Source organism: Microtus oregoni, unplaced genomic scaffold, assembly GCF_018167655.1.
Source record: "Microtus oregoni isolate MIOR12 unplaced genomic scaffold, Mior012 000026F_ref0000081, whole genome shotgun sequence".
Classification (NCBI taxonomy): domain Eukaryota; kingdom Metazoa; phylum Chordata; class Mammalia; order Rodentia; family Cricetidae; genus Microtus; species Microtus oregoni.
In genome coordinates, this window is record NW_024543085.1 from 18526623 (window position 1) to 18540739 (window position 14117).

The window sequence follows — 14117 nt, forward strand, 5'->3', positions numbered from 1 at the left end:
TCTTTAGCCAATAGCATTAAAGATACAGTGTTGTAGATGCTCCTTCTCCTTCAGCCAGTATCCTTTAAGATACCAGCCCACCTGGGCGTAGTCTCTTATACTGTAAAAGCAGTAGATCTGAAGCAAGGGCTGTTATCTTCTGTAAGAGAAAGAAAAAAAATGCTCCCGAAATGACCATGATGCCACACAGAAAGCAAAATGCTCAGTGTTTTCATGAGGATGTTGCACTGTCACAAAAAGTTAGCTTGAAGGACGCCAGAGACTATATCCATCACTCTGGACGCGCAGGTAGTGTTGGCTGGACAGGAGATTGTGTCTGTCTTTATCAACCAAGAGAAAGAGGTCAACTGAGAGATGTGGAACAGAAAGCAGGAATAATAATTAAATATATAGAGTTCCTTCAATGATAGATTTAGTTAAATCTAAAAGCGTGGATGCCATCAGGTTTCTAGCTTCTGTTTATTTTGCTGCTGTTGGCATTTTCCCGATCATCGACTCAAGGACTGGTTGTGGCCTCCTTGCAACAACTGGTAGAAGAGAAAGGGACAGTGGATGCTTTGGCTACAGCATTAGCTCACATTTCTGGTGCATCGAGCTTGAACCATGAGAGCTGATCACCTCTGATTAGGGGTTTGTAATGATGACTCTGGCATGCCCAGAAGAAAGACAGGATGCCAACTGTGCTTGGAAAGAACTTAACACAAAACTGAGGACTAACACTCCTTCTCAAATAGCCTGAAGGAGCTTCCTAAAAGGAAATATGAGTATTTATTTTGATGTTCTTAAAACGGAGTCAGAAATATTACAGGTCATGTGGTATGATTCAGATCAGATAGTCTCATTGCCAACCAGTTACCTGAAAAATGAAGAATATTATGGTAGAAACTCATCTTTTAATCTCAGATAGAGCAGGCTGGGCCACTCAGGTCAGTCTGGTGTTCAATCTGGTGGCTGTTGAGGTAGACAGAGTCAACAGGGATATTGGTCAGGAAGTTAGCATGGTGGTAGAACACTAAGAGGGAACAATTTGATCAAGAAGAGCGAGTCATAAATAGATTTTGACTCTCATTTGATAATTCATCTTCCAGTGTAACCTTGCCTCTTTCTGCCTAATCATGTATATTATCCACCAAAAAAATTAGGTTATCATAGTTGATATTTGTAACTTGCAAAGAAATTAGTTGTATTTTTAAAAAGTATTTTACAAGAGTGGTTGTAAACAAATCTACTAATCTGGATAAAAATAAACAAAAAGCACATATCCTCCCACCAAAAAAAATACCCCAACAATAACAACAACAACAAAACCAAATAAACAAAACACCAGCCCAATGTCCCTTAGTCTCTGACTCACACCCTTCAGCTCACTTTTGGCCCACCCGTCCCCACATACTACTGTTGGGACACTTTTTGCATTTGTACTTCTTTCAGATCCCAGAAACCTCCCAAGAGTGTTGACCCTTCAGCTATGAGCTTCATGCCCAGCTGCTGAGCCAGATGTTTTATGAGGCACATTCACCAGGGCCATTTTCCCCAAGCGCCTTGTTCACTGAGCCATCTCCTAGAATCACTTTCCCCTTCCCATGCCATCTCACTTAAATTCTAGAGTCTGGTACCTAAGCCCTTCATCAACAGGGTCCTGACTCTGTAAATTTTCTAACCAAGTATCTCATTACTCTTCAGTATACTTCTGCTTTCTCTAACTCAAATGAGCCATCTACTCCCACATCCCTCTCAATCACCATCTTTATGTGTTGTTTTTCCATGACCTTATATTCTCTTTCTCTCACTCATGCTTATTACTGGCCATGCTCATTACGTCTATCTTTGGTCATATAATGAAGGCAGCAGGGAATCTGTTCTGAAATGCGAAAGTTTCCCTTACTTCTCAAGTACCTTATTTATGGACTCTTGAGGATGGACGCTCACAAGCGTTCAAAGTTAACTGCTCTGTGTTGCTTGCAACACCACATCACTAACAAAACAAACAGTGCAAAGAAATGTAAATAAGTGAGTATAACTGCAAATGAAAGGAAGAACCCATGCAACCAACAAAGTGTTTTTAGCATTTGCCACATATCATGATCTATGCCAGCAGTTAGGAATAAAAGGAAATCAAGTCAAAATATGTTCTGATAGAATTGCTTTCTATCAAATCTATTTTCTCATCCCCAGGCCAACACTGTAAAGTTTGGAGTTTGATTATCTTTGGGTCACTTAAATGTTGATGCTTTTATTGCTAGAGTTTATTGATTTAACAAACACTTATTGGGGAGATTCTAAGAGTCAGGAAAGTTCCAAATGAGGGGAACTTTAAAATTGTACTGTGTCCTTTCAGTGGAAACACAAACATTTTACTTTATAATGTGTTGATAAAGCATAGGAAACATTAAACCTTTTGCATATTCATTAATATTGTCTGTCAAATTCAAAATATCATGCTTATGGTAATGTTGAGGACCTAAATGTCATGCATTTTGTCCCCAAAGGTAGACTAAAACTTTACTTATTCCTTGTTTAGCATGAAGCCGTATAAACACAAAAAATTAAAAATGAATTCAGCCAGTAGTATTTATATATTTGAGTGTGCATGTGTATGCATATGTAACAATAATAAGTGTGTATGCATATATAACAATAATAAGAAATAAAAGTAGACATTAATTTGAGGAGAAAATAGAAGTACTTGGAGAGAGGAAATGGAGGGGGGAAAGTGATGTAATTCTATATCCATTAAAATACATTTTTTGAAACTTCATCTATTCTCCACACATGCATTGCTAGAAACAATGCTGATGAAAATAACAGAGAGCAAGAATGCATTATTTCTTTTATATATTGATCTATATACATAATGATAATTCCATTCAATTATCATAAAAAGAAATTATCTGTTTAATATCTTTTTAAACATTTTTATTACTTTTTATTGGTGAGCGTGTGTGCACACACGCGTGTGTGTCTATGCATGCACCCATGCACTCACATGCATACATACATGAGAAAGCTGAGGACAGCTGGGGAGAGTTGGTTCTCTCCTTCCTTCAATTATGTGAGCTCTAGAAAGAACTCATGCTGTCAGACAAGACAGCAAGGACCTTTATCAGCTGAGTAATTCACTGGCCTAATGGTGTTCTTCAAAATGAAAATATCATAATTCCATGTTGCAACGTATGAAAAGTTAACTGTCCTGGTAAGCTCCTGAATGTATATCTTTCTGGTGGATGACTTCTGGTTCTCTTACTCTGTTCATTTCTTCAGCTGCCATGTGCTTTCTCAATAGCATTAAGTATAGACACCCACAGATCTATGAACTCAGCACCCTTCCCAAGGCTGCAAACATATGCTCAAGTGTTTGCATTGGAATAACTGCAACCATTTCAGTCTGTGTAAAGTTCCAAATTTGTTCTTTGTTAACAATATACACAGTGTTCAAATTCTTTTCCAGCTCTCAATAGAGGTAAAACATGTGTTGGACAAAGATTGAATAAGAACATATGTGAAGGATTGGCAGATGTGGGAGAAGTTCATTTCTTATAAGGATGAGGACCTGAGTTTGAATCTTCAGAACACAAGTAAAGCCAGAGTTGGCCATCCACATCTATAATCCCTGGTCTACTGCATCCAGATGGGGGGCAGAGATAGAAGAACCCCTGAAAGATGGCAGGGCAACAAATGTGGAGTATGGTGTAGGGAATGAACAATAAAAATAAGACACTGTTTCAAAACAAGATAGAAGGTACGTACTGACATCCAAGCTGGTCCTCTAAGTTCCAAATGCATACCATAGTATGCAGGTGTGCCATGGCAAGAACATACACACATTTCTGCATACAAACATACATGCACATCATGTGCACACATATATACATCATATATGTGCAAAGGTACATTTTTCCTAAAAGAAGGACCTATGTGCAATGAGAACTGTTAGAAGATCCTGAGTTGGAGAACCTGCTTCCATTAACAGCCTTGTCTCCAAAATTGATCTTTCAGCCTCAAACTCAAATATAAGCAATCATTGAGGATGTGTCATAAATTATTTATTCACAGGCCATGTATGTAGGAAGTGTTCAGATAAGAGAGTAGATATTGTGTGGAAATTGTGAACAAGCTACAGAATAAATTGGCCTGAATATTGTTATGACTTAACCTAACACAATATTAAGAAACACTTTAAAAGGAAATCCAATGACGAAAGTATGTACGACACCGGATAGTTGTATACAAAGAGTAGTCATGCAAAAATCACTACACATAACTTGTAAGTTTTACAGGCCACTTGAGTTACTGAGGATAGGGAACCTGAAATGATCCTATCCTATAGCCATACTGATGAATATCTTGCATATCACCATAGAACCTTCATCTGGCGATGGATGGAAATAGAGACAGAGACCCACACTGGAGCACCAGACTGAGCTCCCAAGGTCCCAATGAGGAGCAAAAGGAGGGAGAACATGAGCAAGGAAGTCAGGACCACGAGCGGTGCACCCACCCACGGAGACAGTGGGGCTGATCTATTGGGAGCTCACCAAGGCCAGCTGGTCTGTGACTGAAAAAGCAAGGGATAAAATCGGACTCTCTGAACATGGCGAACAATGAGGGCTGATGAGAAGCCAAGGACAATGGCATGGGGTTTTGATCCTACTTCATGTTCTGGCTTTGTGGGAGCCTAGCCGGTTTGGATGTTCACCTTCCTATACCTGGATGGAGGGGGGAGGACCTTGGATTTTCCACAGGGCAGGGAACCCTGACTGCTCTTCAGACTGGAGAGGGAGGAGGAGAAAAGTGGGGGGAGGGGAAGAGGGGCAGGAGCAAGGGGAGGGAAATGGGAGGCTGGGAGGAGGTGGAAATTTTTTTTCTTTTCAATAAAAAAATAAATAAATAAAAAGAACTACTAGGGAATAATGCTTTCTGGTGGCATCCTGGCTTTTCTCACTCACCCACTGAAGAAGGACACTTAAAAGAAATTCCACACTAGCTCAGAATTAAGAAATAGATGGTTATTTATTTAGAGGTAAACTCACAAATCAGAATCCTCTGCTTGAACGGAGAACAGAAACCAAAATCCACAACCGGAACAGAGAGGCTGGAAAAGAGGCCAGATAAAGGCATGCTTTACATAGGCATATATAGTATAAGAGGCCACGTCCCAGTGGGCCGGTAACCACTGGCTGTAAATCTTCCTACAGCACCCCACAGCTCACAATGATCCCTGGGAATTCCAGGTGCTCACCAACCAGGTAAAGCACCTGGACTTTCCAATTCATAAAAAGCACAGACAAACAAACAAGAAGAACCTAGAATCCTTCAGGCAGTTCCTTCTTTCCTAGCTTTCCCTTCTGTTAAACATCAGGCTCTTTTGAATTTCTGTACCATCAAGATCATCTTTATTGAGCACGCCTATGTTGAGGATGTAGCACATGACATCCCTGGGCTATTGAAGATGTCTAGCCTAAACTACCCTTGTGCCTCCTCTGAGCCATTGGACAGAGACAGTCAACATAAACTACACAGATTCCATCCGCATGTGGATCCCTGGAGCTCACTGGCAGGCCATCCCAGCCTAATCATAAAGCAAGGCCCAGGCCAATGAGAGACCCCATACCCTAAGGTACACCCTCCCCCTCTCACATACACACAAAGTGAAATAAAACAAAACAAAATGACCTTCCCTCTTTTATCTAGAGAACCGTAGTGCATCCTGCCAAATACCCCAGCTTCACCTTCACCTTACCTGGGTGGTGGTGGCGCATGCCTTTAACCCCAGCACTCAGGGGGCAAAGACAGGTGGATCTCTGTGAGTTTGAAACCTAATAATGAGTAACTAGGGCTTCTTAATACTTGTTATTTGTCATCAACCAGAATCACCTTGTTAGAAACATTTATCTGTAAGCTTAGTGGAGCACCTCATTAAGAAGATTGGCTGCCTATCCTGAATTATCATTGGATTCTTAATGAATCGCAGCATTTACTTGCTGCTTCTACCTTTACCCCTAATTTCATGTTATTGTTTCTTTTACTTCACCATCATCGACTTCTTTCATATACTATTTGTTCCCTCTCCTATATTGTGTATTAATACATGTTTCCATAAGTACATTAAAGGGCACTGATATCCAAAATAACCATTTTGCAAGTCCAAATAAAACCTCCCAAAATATAATGTTTGCCGTACCAATATGCACAGAAATAAGAAGGACACAAGAATTCTCTTGGATGTGAAATAATAGAAATTTTGGCCATTGCTGGTAAGAGGATAGAATGATACAAACAAGTTGTCAATGTTCACTTCAAATGTCTGTTGGCTGGAGACTCCCTAAACAAACTGTTTTAAATGTGTTGGAATGAGCATTAGTAGATACTACATAAGATGCTGCAGTACAAAAGGATGTCATAGCACAACAGTGTGGGTGAATCTCCTAGAGCTAAGAAGTTGAAAAAGACAAACATTAATATATGTGTGATCCCATTTACAGTGGATGAAGTTGAAACACACACACACATACACACACACCTACACAGATCCTGACCTATACTGACAAAAGGCAAAAAGTGGTTGTCTTTGTGCAGTTAATTTCCGGGAGCTTGGGACTGAAACACTGTGCTTCAAATATTACCTTTATTTGAACAGTGAACACTCTGGAGTGATGTATATGTGTATGTGAATTGATTGACTTTCCTACAAAATTGTGCACTTTATTGTATGTGTTATAGTTCAACTTTCAAAGGGAAGTGGGATATCAAAGAATACTGGATGCTGTTAAATTTGAAGAATTAGTGATTAGGCTAAATGATCATTAGGAGCCTTTTACTATACAAAGGCTGGTGATAAAAAAGTATCGATAGCCTTTAACATGGATATCCAATTAAACCATTTAATAAATTATTAAAGTTCTATTTAAATTAGTCATGATGGATGGAACAAGGTAAAGATACTGAAGCATAGGTTCCAAAGAGTGTAGTATGCTAGCATTTTTATGATATTTATTAAATAACCAAATATTTCTATGCTTATTTAAATGGAGCTTCCAGGAAGCCCCTAAAATCGAAGTTAATGACATCTTTCCTCTTTCTAATAAGAAAGTCCCATGGTAGTAAATTCCCTACTTGTTGAAGGAGCTGAGGGCTGCATTCCGCCACCCAGCTCCTGCCACCAGAAATAATTACACGGCCACTGTATTCATTTAAACACTGCTTGGCCCATTAGCTCTAGCCCTTACAGGCTAATTCTCATACCCCAATCAACCCATCTCTAATAATCTGTGTAGCATCAGTCTTACCGGGAAAGATTCTAGCCTACGTCCATCCTGGGTCGGAGCTTCATCGCGTGTGCCTTAGAGAGCAGAGCTATCGTGTCTTCCCGGGAGAGGGGAGCATGGCGTCTCTGAGCTCACTTCCTCTTCCTCCCAGCATTCTGTTCTGTTTACTCCATCCACCTATGTTCTAACCTATCAGGGCAAGCAGTTTCTTTATTTAATTAACCAATGACCTTCCTCCATCACCTACTAAGTCAACCCACATGATGAACAATAGTAAAGACGTGTCAATGAAAAGAGTCAAGTCCTAAAGGTCCATTTGTGTAGCCCAGTGAGAGTGCAGCTACTGGCATTCCCCACTGTAGCTGTTCTTCATATGGCTATACTTCAGTGGAAGCTGCCAAGGTCCATCAGCACCTGGGGTGTGAGCATTCCAAATTCCCATAGCTATTTGAATTGTCATAAGAATATACAAAGTTTCCAAATGTGACAGCTCCAATCTCCACCATTTCAGGTTTTTCTATTCTGTAGCTGAACCATTCAGCATCTCAGCAGCTTCTCTGCTGTATCCCACACGAGGTGACAGTTAGTACTATCATCGAGGAGATGATATATACAGAGAAACATATACATATACATCCTCTAGAACCTACTCTTGAACTCTCAAAAGTTATCTGAGTATTTAATCAGCATAATGGTAATAATAATGGTCATGAGTTTGGATTGGTGGTGCCCTTCAGGAATGGATAATTCTGTTTCCAGAAGTCATGTGCTTTTAAGTACAAACCCTAGCACCCAGGTTCAGGATGCCTCCCTATGAGTTAGTGACCAAAGAATCTCCTGAGGTCTCCCAAAAGAATACGGACTAGTGTCATTGCTCATAGTTGCCTACCAGAACTAGAGAGGCAGATGCCATTTCTGGAGGCTCTACATAGGATACAGAAAAATCCAGTTTTAGCTATTCTGGAAACTCCATCTTTGCTGACATTCCAAGAATGTTTTAGGTGGGCTGGTAGAGGAGAGAAATGGCTAATTGTTTCATCCAGCTATAGAACATGCTTACTGAAATTCTGACTTGCAAGGCAAGATGTCACTGGTGTGGTAGTCACACAGCTCTACAGGGCACAGCCCATAACTTTGTGATTGAGATGGAGACCTGCTTCATGGCAGAGAATACACACCTTGTATTATAAATCTGCTCAAAGACTCACGGATTGGGAGGTCATGGATGCAAGTGGAAGTATACCATCATTGCTCCCCTAAAGTGATACGCTGTTGGACTTCCTTCTAAATATTGATGTTTGTAACCCTAAGCTGGGGTGGCTTTCATCTTGGGTCACAGAAACTCCTTTTTGCAGAGAGCTGTCGTCAATGTAGAGACTCCTATCTGGTTCAAGTGCTAAAATAAGTGACTGTTGAGTACTCAACTCTAAACAGGACATCTATAGTCATTCTCCCTGCCCACCTGCATGGCCCAAGGAATATCATGGTACAGAATACAGGAATAATGTAAGAGTAGGATGTTAGTGGGAAATGCCATGAAATATTGCCATTCTGACATGATAGCTTCTGCAACCATGAACACATAGCAGCTATGGATGCCTGTATAAGATTGGGAACTTCAACCTCCCATCATTGCTTAAAAATGTACTCATGAGACTCCACCCCTTCCTCGACAATTAACAGCTACAGCAGAAAAGGATATCATTTCTGCCAGTTATATGAACAAACTGAGAAGAAAAGGGGGACAGCAAGAGGAGGGCAATGGGGGGGGGAAGAACATAATCAAAATATTTATGTGTACATGTATGTATAAAACTGTCAAAATAAAAATAAATAATTCCTAAAAGAAAGTTCACACATCTTAATATTATTACTCAGACAGATGCAAGGGAGGAATTATGACTAGAACTTTATTCTATTTCTCAGCCAAGGGAATTCAAATCAGATTGAGATCACAGATTCCTATCTCCAAGTCAAACACCTCACAGCACCATACATAAGCGTTTGTTAGTTAAATTGACAATATAGATTTTTTTAACTCTTCTTCAAACTGTTTATTCAAACAAAGAATACTATAGGAATACAAACTGTTTATTCAAACAAAGAATACTATAGGAATACAAACTGTTTATTCAAACAAAAGAATACTATAGGAATACAAACTGTTTATTCAAACAAAAGAATACCATAGGAATACAAACTGTTTATTCAAACAAAAGAATGCTATAGGAATACAAACTGTTTATTCAAACAAAAGATCCAAAGAGTTGTATATAGGAAACAAACATGTAAAACTTCTAAGCACTTGATGCTGCTCACTAACAAGATTGCTTCAAGATGAGAATTGCAAGACTCTGCTTTTGGTGCACAAAATTTGAAGCCATGTTAATAGATCTACTACTGCACAAATTTTTTCAGTTGTTTTCCTTTTCCAGGCAACTGTTATATTCAGAACTTCCAAGAGCTGATGTTAAGATAATCCTTACTATTTTGAAAGATGAGTTGCTATGTCTTATTTATACCTCCTACTGGCCATAAATCAAAATCATTTTGTTAGACAATTTAGGTATACATTCTTAAAATCTCCAATCAACGATAATTTAGGTTCTTTCTTTCCATTTGAATTATCTTTTTTTTTAACTTTTTCTTGTCTTGCAATTGTGGCTATGATTTCAAACACTATCTTGTAGAGTGGTGAAAATGGACAATATTGATGACATTTTCTATCGGTTTTTAATAGTTTAAAATAGTTGGTCTCTTACTGGGAATAAATTTTTTTCTAACAGAGGCAAGTCAGTATACAAACCTTTTTGAGTTTACCAGTTTACAGGATTAATTCAGGAAAAGACTAAGGAGACCCTTTCCCCATCTTTTTCCTACAACATTCCTTATAGGCATACAGCACTAAAATAAAAGAGACAGATTCTGTGTCACAGAATAAGGTGGATTTTCAGCAAGAATGGCAAGTTTTCAAATCTGTTTAGGCAAACACGTGGTTCTATAATTGGGCTTATAATTTTTATATGACAAAATGAAGTAAAAATGTGGGTACCAAAGGAAAATAAAAACTAAGAAATGGAGAGAGGCCTATGACTTTACGTTTAGACTGAAAGTCTTGGATTGCATTAACAGGTGGCCTTGGCTGGATCTCATTGGATTCCCAGGATTCTCAAAGTCCAGTTCTCCATAAATATCACCAAAAGAGCAGGAATAAGACAAAATTGAGGGTTTTTTTCCTAATGAGGTTTGCTATTATTATTGCTCTAACAAATTTCCAGAGACAGTCAAACCCTATTAAAAAATGATGTTTATTAGCTCATGTTTTAAGAGATTCCATGCATTGAATTGACATTGACTCAGCTTGGTGAGGGTCTTCCTGACTGTGAGAAAAGGATCATATTGCCAACAGGAAGACTGAGACACAGGGATCGATAGATTCTAATGGGCATAGTCCCAGAATATCCCTTCTAGAATCCAACTCTTAAAGGTACCATCACTGCTATTATCACCACACAATCAGCTGAGTCTCTAACACATGGATAATTAAAAAGCCCAACCTGAAACCATCCATAAACTATAGCATGAGAAAAAGAGGGAACAGTACCTGTGCGGTTTTTAGTAATTTTTCAGTATAAGGGAAAAGAGGGCAGAATTGTGAAATTTAAGGGTTCACGTGAGACTGTGGAAGGACTTTAATAAAACAGATTAGTTAGTAGATATAGCAAAGTATTCTAGATTTTGTTATGCAATCTAACATTCTTTTTTTTTTTTTCAGAATGTTCCTGCAGCAAACAATGATGTTATTTACAATTTTTATTCTTTCTGGGGAAGCATTTTCTAAAAGTTATATTGATCAAAACAAGTGGAATATTAAAATTCTATTATCAAAGGGACATGCATAATAAAGCCACATTGGTGTAGGTGGTTAAGAAGTGTGGGAATGAGAGCTTTATTTCTCACTCTGTCTTCCTCCCACAGATGAATCTGTTTCTTAGTATCTCAAAGGGCTTTGAAGAATATGAGGGCACTGTGTTCATTGTTAACTGATAATGTTCATAGCAGCCTGCAGGGATAATGATCTCTTGTCTACAGTTCTGCAGCTGTTTTCTAGGGATCCTTCTTAAAATCTTATTCTTTTCCAGGTGACTTCATAACATTATAACCACAATAAGAGCTTAAAGGTAAAATTACATTTCAATATATTTTCAGCTCTATTACATTAAAAGCCAAATCCTTGCTAAAGCCTAGAAAGTGAGCTGGTACAACTCTGGGACTGAGCTTGTAAGGGTGTGCAGAAGAGGAACCTCTCCCCACCTCCACTACCATCCATCCTCCTGCCCCCAACATGATAAATGCTAAATTGGAAGTCTACAAGGGAATGTGTGAAATGGACGCTATACTCCCCTTGGGGATCATGTGCTCAAGGGGGCTAGAGTCTACTATTCACTGTTTGAAAACATGTTGGTGGAACTGTCTTCCACTTTCCCGTTTGATTCATACATCCAGTGGTAGAACCGGCTACAGATGTGCACTCTCCAGAGCTAAGAAGTGGTACAGGCACAGCTGTTGGCTGAAATGGCTGTAGTTATATAAGACGCCTGTATGTGTGTACCATCTCTCAAATTAGAGCTTAGAGCTAGGAATGGAAAGAGAATAAACCAGACCAAAGGCCAACAACCAATGGGAAAAACTACAAATTGAGATTATTTGTTTCTAAACCCTCTTACAGATCTTCAAGCATTCTGACATGGACTTATTTTTATCAATTTCTCTGTCACGGTCTTTCTCGTTAGTTCAGCCATTATCTTTCCTTTTTTTCATAACAAAAACACCCTCTAGTCAAGCCCTAGCTTGTGTGGAGGAGGTAGAAAGATCCTTTATGTGCCATAGTCTATCAAGTACTGAGGTATGTGTCTTCAGGGTTATTTTTCAACCCCAGAGAAGTTTAGACTTGTGACGAGGATTCCAAAGTAGAAATCGTTCTTGTTTTCTTGTAACAACTGGCACACTGACCAGATCTCATCTGAACTGTGACTCATCAGTCACTGACAAACAGGAACAGTTGCTCAAAAATCTTGGGCAAATAACTCAGAGGCTCATCCTTACCCATTGTGAATTATTATCCTAAAGTGCAGTTGGCATAATTGCAAAACATTTTTAACAAAGTATCGGGGTAATTGCCTGTGAAGAGAACTCCCCTGAGCCAGACAAGTTTCAGAATAGACTGCTCACCGAGATTTTTCAGGATATCAGTAATTTCTCCTTCATGCACTCAGTTCTGAATGTACATTTCCCTTTTATAAAGCGAGAAGGTCATCACATGACAGGAAGCTACACAGCACATTGCTTGCCTTTCTCCCTTCTAACTCTGTGTTCCAGAAAAGCAGGTATATACATTTATCATTACTCTGTAACTAGCTCTTGTAGGTTGTTTGTTTGTTTTGCCTGAAACAATAAAAAAAGATAGACAAAGTCTTTGCTATCAAATGTCAGTCTACAATATGAAAATATAACATTTCCCCCCCTGGAATCTGTGCTTGGTAGACATGAATTAGGAAAAGAGGAGTATGGTAATAACTTAGGCTAGGTTTTCCATGGAGTTGAGCAGCACAGGCTTCTCACCTCTGCTTTTAATCCCATCATAGTTCTTCACACAGAGGGCAAAAGCCAGAGCTCCAGCAGCCCCAGCAGGCTAGCCTTAGTTACCTGTCCGTAGCATGGTATGAAAGAGTCAAGTAATGATGCAAAGCATGGAAGGGGTTTATTCAGTCTGCCCTTTATCCAGAGTAGTGGTTCTCGACATTCTAACTCGGTGACCCTTTAATACAGCTTCTCATGTTGTGGTGAACCCCAATCAGAAAATTATTTCAGTGGGGGGCTGGAGAGATGGCTCATGGATTAAGAGTACCAGCTGTTCCTCCAAAAGACACAGCTTCAATTCCCAGCACCCACACAGCAGCTCATAACTGTCTGTATGTTCAATTCCAGGGGACCTGACACCCTTACACAGGCAAAATATCAAATACCTATAAAAATAAACACATGCTACTTTGTAGCTAATTTTGCTACTGTTGTGAATAATAATGTAAATATCTGATATGTAGGATATCTGATATGAGGCTCCCAAAGAGGTCATGACCCACAGGTTGAGAACCACTGATCTAACGGGATCTAGGAACCACAAATCCACTTTTAGGATACTGACATGAACTTTTAGGTTTAATTACAGGAAAAATTGGGTCAAGAGAGACGCCATCTTGGGCATGCTGGTGTGCTCTGCTCAGTCAATGTTTCAATTCTGGGTCTTCAACGAACGTGGGCTGAGAAAGTTCTTATCATTGTCATCACTTGAGTTCAATCTGATCCTTAAACGCTTACGTTCCTGGGTATCCTTGTTTGAGGGTGCTCTGGCTTATGAGGTTTTGCTCTTGTAGGAATCCAAGATGGTTTGAGAGGAAAAGTTAATGATAATGGCTTATTTGTGCTTTCAGCCACATCAAAGGAGACAGACAGAAAGAAAATTAAGACAGAGATGACAACCTTTATGCTGATTTTGATTACTTTGTAGACCCAAAGGAAAAGTCAATGCTTTCTAGAAAAAGTAACTTAAAAGTGTAATGGTTTAGATAAAACTCTGCAGTTCCCAGAAGGGCGCAGTGGGCAGCAGGATGCAGGCCATGAGGGGCAGCTGATCCCACCAATCCTAGGCGGGTGAGAGACCTCAGCGGGCCAATGTTGGAGCAGCCAGTCCCAAGAGGAGCCACAGCAGTTGGGAGACAGAGACAGATAGGCACGCCATGCAGAGTGAGTATTTTTTTAGTGGGTTATGAAAGGAAGGGAAAAGGAGAGAGA

General features: G+C 39.5%; 1 pseudogene; it reads left to right on the forward strand.

The window, feature by feature from the left end:
* The window catches only part of LOC121463269, a 35854-nt pseudogene extending 34857 nt beyond the window's left edge, over positions 1–997 (forward strand).
* Positions 998–14117: the final 13120 nt, after the last annotated feature.